The sequence below is a fragment of the Rousettus aegyptiacus genome, unplaced genomic scaffold, assembly GCF_014176215.1.
Source record: "Rousettus aegyptiacus isolate mRouAeg1 unplaced genomic scaffold, mRouAeg1.p scaffold_m13_p_6, whole genome shotgun sequence".
NCBI lineage: Eukaryota > Metazoa > Chordata > Mammalia > Chiroptera > Pteropodidae > Rousettus > Rousettus aegyptiacus.
Genome location: NW_023416309.1, coordinates 25201703 through 25208715, shown reverse-complemented (window position 1 = coordinate 25208715; position 7013 = coordinate 25201703). Strand labels below are relative to the sequence as shown.

The following is a 7013-nucleotide window of genomic DNA, read 5'->3' as shown; positions in this document are numbered from 1 at the left end:
ATAAGGTTGTATGGAAGCAAAGATATACCTTATGTGTTATACCTACCTTTCCCCCAGCCACAGCAAGAGCCTTCCTGTAGCTAATGTGACTAGGGATGGATCACCAGGTAATGGATTCAGAGAGAGGAGCCTAAGAGGAAAACCAGTCTTTTCTTCCTCATGGTTCCACCCCTATCATGCAGTCTGTCCTTTTTCACTTTTTCAGGTTAAAAATGAAACAGCATCTATGGCCAGGCTACCCTAAATAAGCCTGATCCCATCTGATCTTGGAAGCTAAGCTGGGTCAGGCCTGGTTAGTATTTGGATGGGCAACCACCTAGGAAGACCAGGTACTGTAGGCATAAAAAATAAAAAAAATAAAAAATAAGGGATTGTAAGCTGACAAGATCCTTGCAATCTGTGAGGTCAACCAAGGGTTGCCTCACCTAAAAAATTAAAAAAAAATTTTTTTTTAATGAAATAGCTATGACCCAACAGGGAACAAATAAGGGACTAAGGTCCATCAGGGGAATGGATCCAGCCACCACTGTGAAAGCACTTCAAACCTGACCCTTCATCCAGTTACTGCACGTGGCCACAGAGGGAACTAACCGGCATCGATGAAGCACTTACTATGTACCAGGGATGGAGCTTTGCCTACGTGGCTACTCCCATCCTACCAGTGAGACAGCATTAACTGCTTGACACCTAAGCCCATTCTCTTCCATATACCCTGCAGCAATCAAACTGAAAGGATCTGGAGGTCCTCCTGACACCCAGAGAATTCCAGTGTTCTGCTCATCCTTGGTACAGTAAGTCGCCTTGGCTTTAGGCACCGGGGAAAAAATATTTTTGAGCACTCAAAACACATACTTCAAATATTACTTACTCAATCATGTTTATATAATCTGGTACTACTACTTTCATGATATAAACCCATATGAACAAGAAGTCACCTAAGATCCTTTTGCTTGATGACAGAATTTTAACAATAGTCATCTAACTGATATTTCTCAGTTCGTTAGGGTTTTATCCTAACCTATTTTGCTCTAAATTAATTTTTCTACATATCTACTTCACCAAAACACATTTAAGCTTTTGTATTTTTCCTGTGGTCTAGGATAAAAATCTAAACCGCTTAATGCGGCATTTGAGGTTTTCCTCGATCTTACCACAGTCTCGAAGTACAGCCTATTCTGCTGTTCCATTTCATAAATCTTTCTTTTAATTGGGCACATGTGTCTACTTATGAGATAAATGCTCTTGCTTATATTTCTCTGTCCCTTTACCTACTATATTCCCCAGCTCTAGAGTAAACTTGCCAATCCACCTGGCTTATGTAGTTGCTCCCACAGTTTTCTAGTCTCACCCACTTTATGAGAACTCCCCCGTGGTGTTAGCTCCGCTCACAATGGTGACTCTGACCACAGAACTCCTCCAGCCTTCACATTGTGTGGGGTGTGTATTTGTGTGTGTGTGTGTGTGTGTGTGTGTGTGTGTGTCCCCATTGCGATAAAGCACCTTTGGGGCAAAATTATGTTTCCAATTCAAATTTAAAATATATTTATAGAGAATCTATTTTGTGCCAGTACTATGCTGTCTAATACTTCTTTTAACCTCTAGCATAACACCTGACAGACAGCCAGGTGTAAAGAAGCTGTTCAGGAAACATTTGTAGAAGAAAGAAAACTAACAGTTTCGAAGGCATATCTCTGCAGTAGATGTTTTATATGCACTATTTTAGTTATCTTAAAATTTTTTATTTTCCTTAAAACCACCCTAGAAAGAAAGTTTTTTTTCACTTTTGTACATGAGAAACCTATATTCAGTAAAAATTTGCCAAAGCTCACCTAAAATGTAGTTAAGTTTGGCCAAAGATAGTTGTTTCTGTCTCCAAAATGCTTTTTTTTTTTTTGACTGTGTTATGGAATTGCCTTGTCTTCTTTGCAGCTAAATGTTTCTTCTGACTTATTGTCACACCTAGCATAAACATGTAAATAAATTGGCAAGAGATTTCATGAAAGAACATCTTCCTTTGAGTGATAACTGAGGCTTCCAAATAAATGCCATCCTATATGGAAAATTCCTTCTTTTGTCACAAAACTGTCCTCTAAATTAGTTGGTATATCTTAGCTATAAACTAGATGCCAGCTGGTTATAATAGAGTAGTAGTTTAACATAAGCACAAATACTATGTTTGAATTTTAAGAATGTGGTAGTATGAAATATTCTTTCTTAAAAATTAAACTTCTAGATTTAATCACCAATTGATGGAAAACGAGGGGGTCTGGGGACAAGCTGAGCAATGTTATGAAGATTCAATCTGCCAAATCTAGACATGTGGAGCATTTTGCTAGGCAAATGGCCCAAGCTGGCAGTAGATCAATGGCACCGGACTCAACCCAGGCAGTCTGCCGTCAGCTTAAGAATCTGGGCCCTTGAACACTCAACTACACTGCCCTTTGCAACATTCTACGTTCTCCCTTGACAGCTTATTCTCAGCCCAGTAGAAACAAACGAACATCTCAATGTGTTACCATTTCAATTTAAATCAGAAACTAAACACTTCCTAAAATAATAATAATAATAATAATAATACAGGAAACTTATAATGGAAATGTCTAATTCTTTCCCAGTGGAAAAAAAAACAGCTGGTATCTGAAAGCACGGCTCAGTGCCACAATGAAGAATGAAACACAAAACAATTTCTGGGATGCCATCACTGACGTCGGCAAGCCCGAGCGGTCACAGCTCTAACAGTGGCGTGCATCATTGTCTCGGCGCCAGTGCTTCTCCTGGTTATATGACACAACCATCATATAATAGTTTAAGCTCCTTTCTTCTGAATAGGACAATACAGGTAACAATCCATCCATGGTTGATTTGGACATTTGTAAACATTCACAGTTTGTTGGGCAATTTAAGACAAAAAATTTAAAGACAATCTAAATCAGTGACTGACCATTTTCTATGGTTTGTACTGGGTAGTCTACACAGGTGGTTAGACTGTTTCCTCTCAGCAAACAGAATGTATCTCTGCCATGTGAAGCCCTCGAAAAAGCTTTAGGAAGACAGAGGGAGTACCTAGGGTTTAAGTCAGTTGTGTAAAACCTGACTATTCATCAGAACTTTCTGGTCAGATTTCAAAATTACAGACTACCAGGCGCTACCTTGGAACATCTGAACCTGATTCTGGTGAGACCCAAGAATTTGTAACTTTTTATGACTCCTAATGATTCTAATGGTTGGCCAGGTTTGAAATCCTCTGTTCCAGACAGTACGAGGGGCCATTCTCTTTCTTCCTCTTTGTTTCTATTTTGGCTCATGAAACAGAAACTTCCACCGTGAGTTTTACCCTAAGTGTTAGAGATGACATTTCTGCCAGTCATTGGTTCCTCTCCCCCTCAGTTGCCCCACACGGGAAGAGGGATAACGTCCCCAGTTGGGGAAGTTCGGGGAAGGTCACTGAACCTGCATGGCCTGTCCTCTGGGTACTGGTTGTTGCTCTCTCCCAAGCAAGCCTGCTCACAAGTGGAGCATGTCCTTCAATCGGCTCCTCACTGGTAGGCTTTTCTCTTGGCCCTCTGACCCTTGTCTATTTTAACGTGAAGGGCTATGAGCAGGCTAGGATCCTTGAATTACCTGGAGAAAGAAACATCTACCATACAAATTCAGCTTTCCCTATATGAAAACCCCAAGGTCTAGATTTGCATGTAGGTAAAAAGGAGGCTCTCCTACAAAGACAACAAAATGGATACTGCATTTTAATTTCCACATGATTCCTATATCTCTATCTACTTCTTTACTTGATCCTCCAGAACTCCTAATCCACACAACCTGGTTTCAAGCCAAAACACATCTAAATAGTCCCATGCTGCATTTCACCATTAAGAAATGGGTACACAACGAGCCCCAAAGTGAACAAAAAGTTGCAACCTTGAAGCAGGTAATAACTTTTTTAAGGGTGCCCTTCTGGATGCCCTAGCCAAATCTCACCTATGGCATCAGGAGATCCAGAGTAGGGGATGAGGTTAGGGAGAATCCACTGGTTAGAAATATATAAATGAAGGGATAGTGTGGGACAAAACAAAAAAAGACTCTCTCAGTTATTTTTCTTCAAGGAAGCCAGATTTACCAGCATCTGGGGATAGAGGGCTAATCCTTCTAACTCTTCTTTCCTCTCTCCCAGAACACACACAGCGTGCATATGCACACGCACATGCGCACACACATATACACACACCCTTCATTTTTAAGGCTGTGCCTATAGCTGGGTCACCTGACCCAGCAAAAACAGGTACATTGGGCTTGTAATTCTGCTGAATGTGTTTCAGCGTGAATTTTATATGTAGTTATTACACAAAAGATCAATAGCAGCTTTTCCAAAATGATTGCTATAAAAAATACTTCAAATTCCTATTTTATATCAGCTTTCTTTCTACTATCTCTTTTACACTGCAGGTAGAAATAGAGGGGTAGTTTTTATATCTGCACTTTAAAAAAATGTGTCCAGGTTTTTTTCAGTTTAAAGACAAATACTCTTTATTGAACCAGACAGAGTTCTTATAAAAGAGTAAACACATCTTTCAAAACTCTTCAATCCAAATTGTGTTGGGGATGCTTTTATGAGGCGCTTCAGAGTATATTGGCAGTATAGCAATAAGAAAAAAAGAATGAGTCACACTAGGAAGCAACTCTGGAGCCAAAAGATAGAACTAACAGCCTCCTCATGTTACAAATTATCTTCCATACATACAATCAACATGCATCAAACTTGACTTTGCCAATTTGAAATTGATTGTAACTCACATGGTGGTTGTTTTTTAAAATTTGTTTGCCTATGAGGAGGAAAGGATTATGAAGAAAATCAATGGTATTGATAACATATATGAGAGAGTGCTTCTTAATAAAAAGTGTTCAAAAACTTTTTAAAATTCTTTTACAAAAGTAGTGAAGCAAACACTGCAGCCTCATTACATATTAACACCTATATGCTGTTCTTTAGTAGGCAATAAGGGAAGTACTGATATAGCGCCAAAATAATATCTCCTGCCATAGTGAATGTACTGACTCATCCTTGTTTTCTTCCATGAGCCTCCTGCTGATGAGCAGGACTCATCAACAAGGAAAAACGACTCCAACACAAAGTAAAATTGACTGATCAATATGGAGATGATCTTGAGCTGCTGAGAACTGTGCACTGATTTGATTGGCATACAGTCCTAGTCAAAATTGAAACATAGTTCTAACAGACCTAATTGTTCATCACTTTATTATACATATAGACAACAAAATGGATATAATAGCTGATATGTTATAACTATATATACAACCATAATACACTTAGGCTAGTGGTTTCATAAACATATCTATTCCTTAAAGTGAGTCTTCTAAGAAGATGCAAACATTTGAACAACTGAATTCAGTTACATTTTTTTTTCAGATTTGTTCAATTTACATAGACCTTTCCCACCCAGTTCATCTAAATTAGTGGTGGCTCTTGTGCACTTTTCTTTAACTAAGAGCAATTGTATATTGTTCACTTTGCAGCTAACATTTAGAAATAAATGATGTCAATATGTTATATATATGCATATAATATTTACCAAGGGTGGCTAAAGACTTGATCCTGCAATTTTTATATGTGCCTCAGAGCAAAGGGATTAATATTCTTAAGTTATCTGGCAAGACATTATTTAATTGGAAATTTGGAAATCATCCAATTTCACATAAGAGTCAGATGAAGAAAACATTAACTGGCAAAGAAAATGTGTTTTCACCTATAGGAATATTGATCTGCTCATATATTTATATGGAAGATCACTGATTACCAGCAGAAATATCTAATTTGAACCTTTAGGGTACTTTGTACTATAACTTCAAACATTTGGAAGTTAAATTCTTCCACTAAATTCCAAATTTATTCTTCCCTTGAATCAAAAATGTATTCCTCCATGTGATTTTCCCACTTTGACATGAATAATGTATTGCTAGTTGCCTTTATAAGATAGCAGTAAATTTGATTACCTCTTTGATATCCATTTAATCAAAAAAATGGACGGGAATCCATAAAAAATATTTGATCTAGAGGGAGGGGAATTTAACTAACTTGCTATTTTCTTATGAAAGTGTTGAGAAAGAAATCCTTCTAAATAGTTTTTGCTGTTTACTAAATCTCTCTTTCTAGAGAGCAAGCCAATTGTTGAGTGATAGTGACAAGAAAAATGTATTGTACCTTTATGCTTCTTCTTCAGGAATCATGTGAACAAGAATAAAAAGGAAGAGTAAAATTTCTATGCCAAGTGGCGAAAAACACAATTATGACTACCATAATGGCATCATGTGTGAAGAGGACTCCTTGGAATATTTAATAAGGGTTAAAGGAAATAAATCAGCATCCTCATCCACTGCAAGATGATGTTCAGCTAGACAATTAACATACCATCATATCACAGCAGCACTAAAGGAACCGTGCTATTTAAATTACAACATATTGCGATATTTTTAAATCTTAGAGGTGAACATTGGAAGCTATCTACCTAGTTTGCTCCTTTTGTTTTACAGATGAGGAAACTAAGGCCTAGGGAAGGTAAGTGACTTGTTCAAAGTTACAAAATTAATGCTATAGAAGGGACTAGGACACCACGCTTCCTGGCTTTCAAACCAGTGCTCTTTCTAAGTCAAATACCTCTAACTCATCCAGCAAACTTGGGACAAAGGATCAAGCCAACATTTATTGAGAATTTATTATGAGCAGAAACAAGGAAATCCCGTATGCCAATTATCAATGTATTGCCTCTCAGCTTTAAATCTCCACTCTCCTCTACCCACCCAATACATGCTCTGCAATAAAAGATAAATATTCGTCCACACTTCTCTTTTACAGTGAGCACAATGTTAACCTTTTTCAGTAGAGGGTGCTACACTGATTTTCCAGAAGGATGGAGGCTTTCTGCTGTTTCCTGTAATCGCATGGTCAGTCAACGGTGTTGTTGGAAGGGCATCAGGTAGTGCTTGGCCCCAGCCATATGCCC

At 38.1% G+C, this 7013-nt stretch overlaps 1 pseudogene; it reads left to right on the top strand.

The window, feature by feature from the left end:
- The first annotated feature begins 222 nt into the window (after positions 1-222).
- On the top strand, positions 223-341 carry LOC118604924 (annotated as a pseudogene).
- Positions 342-7013: the final 6672 nt, after the last annotated feature.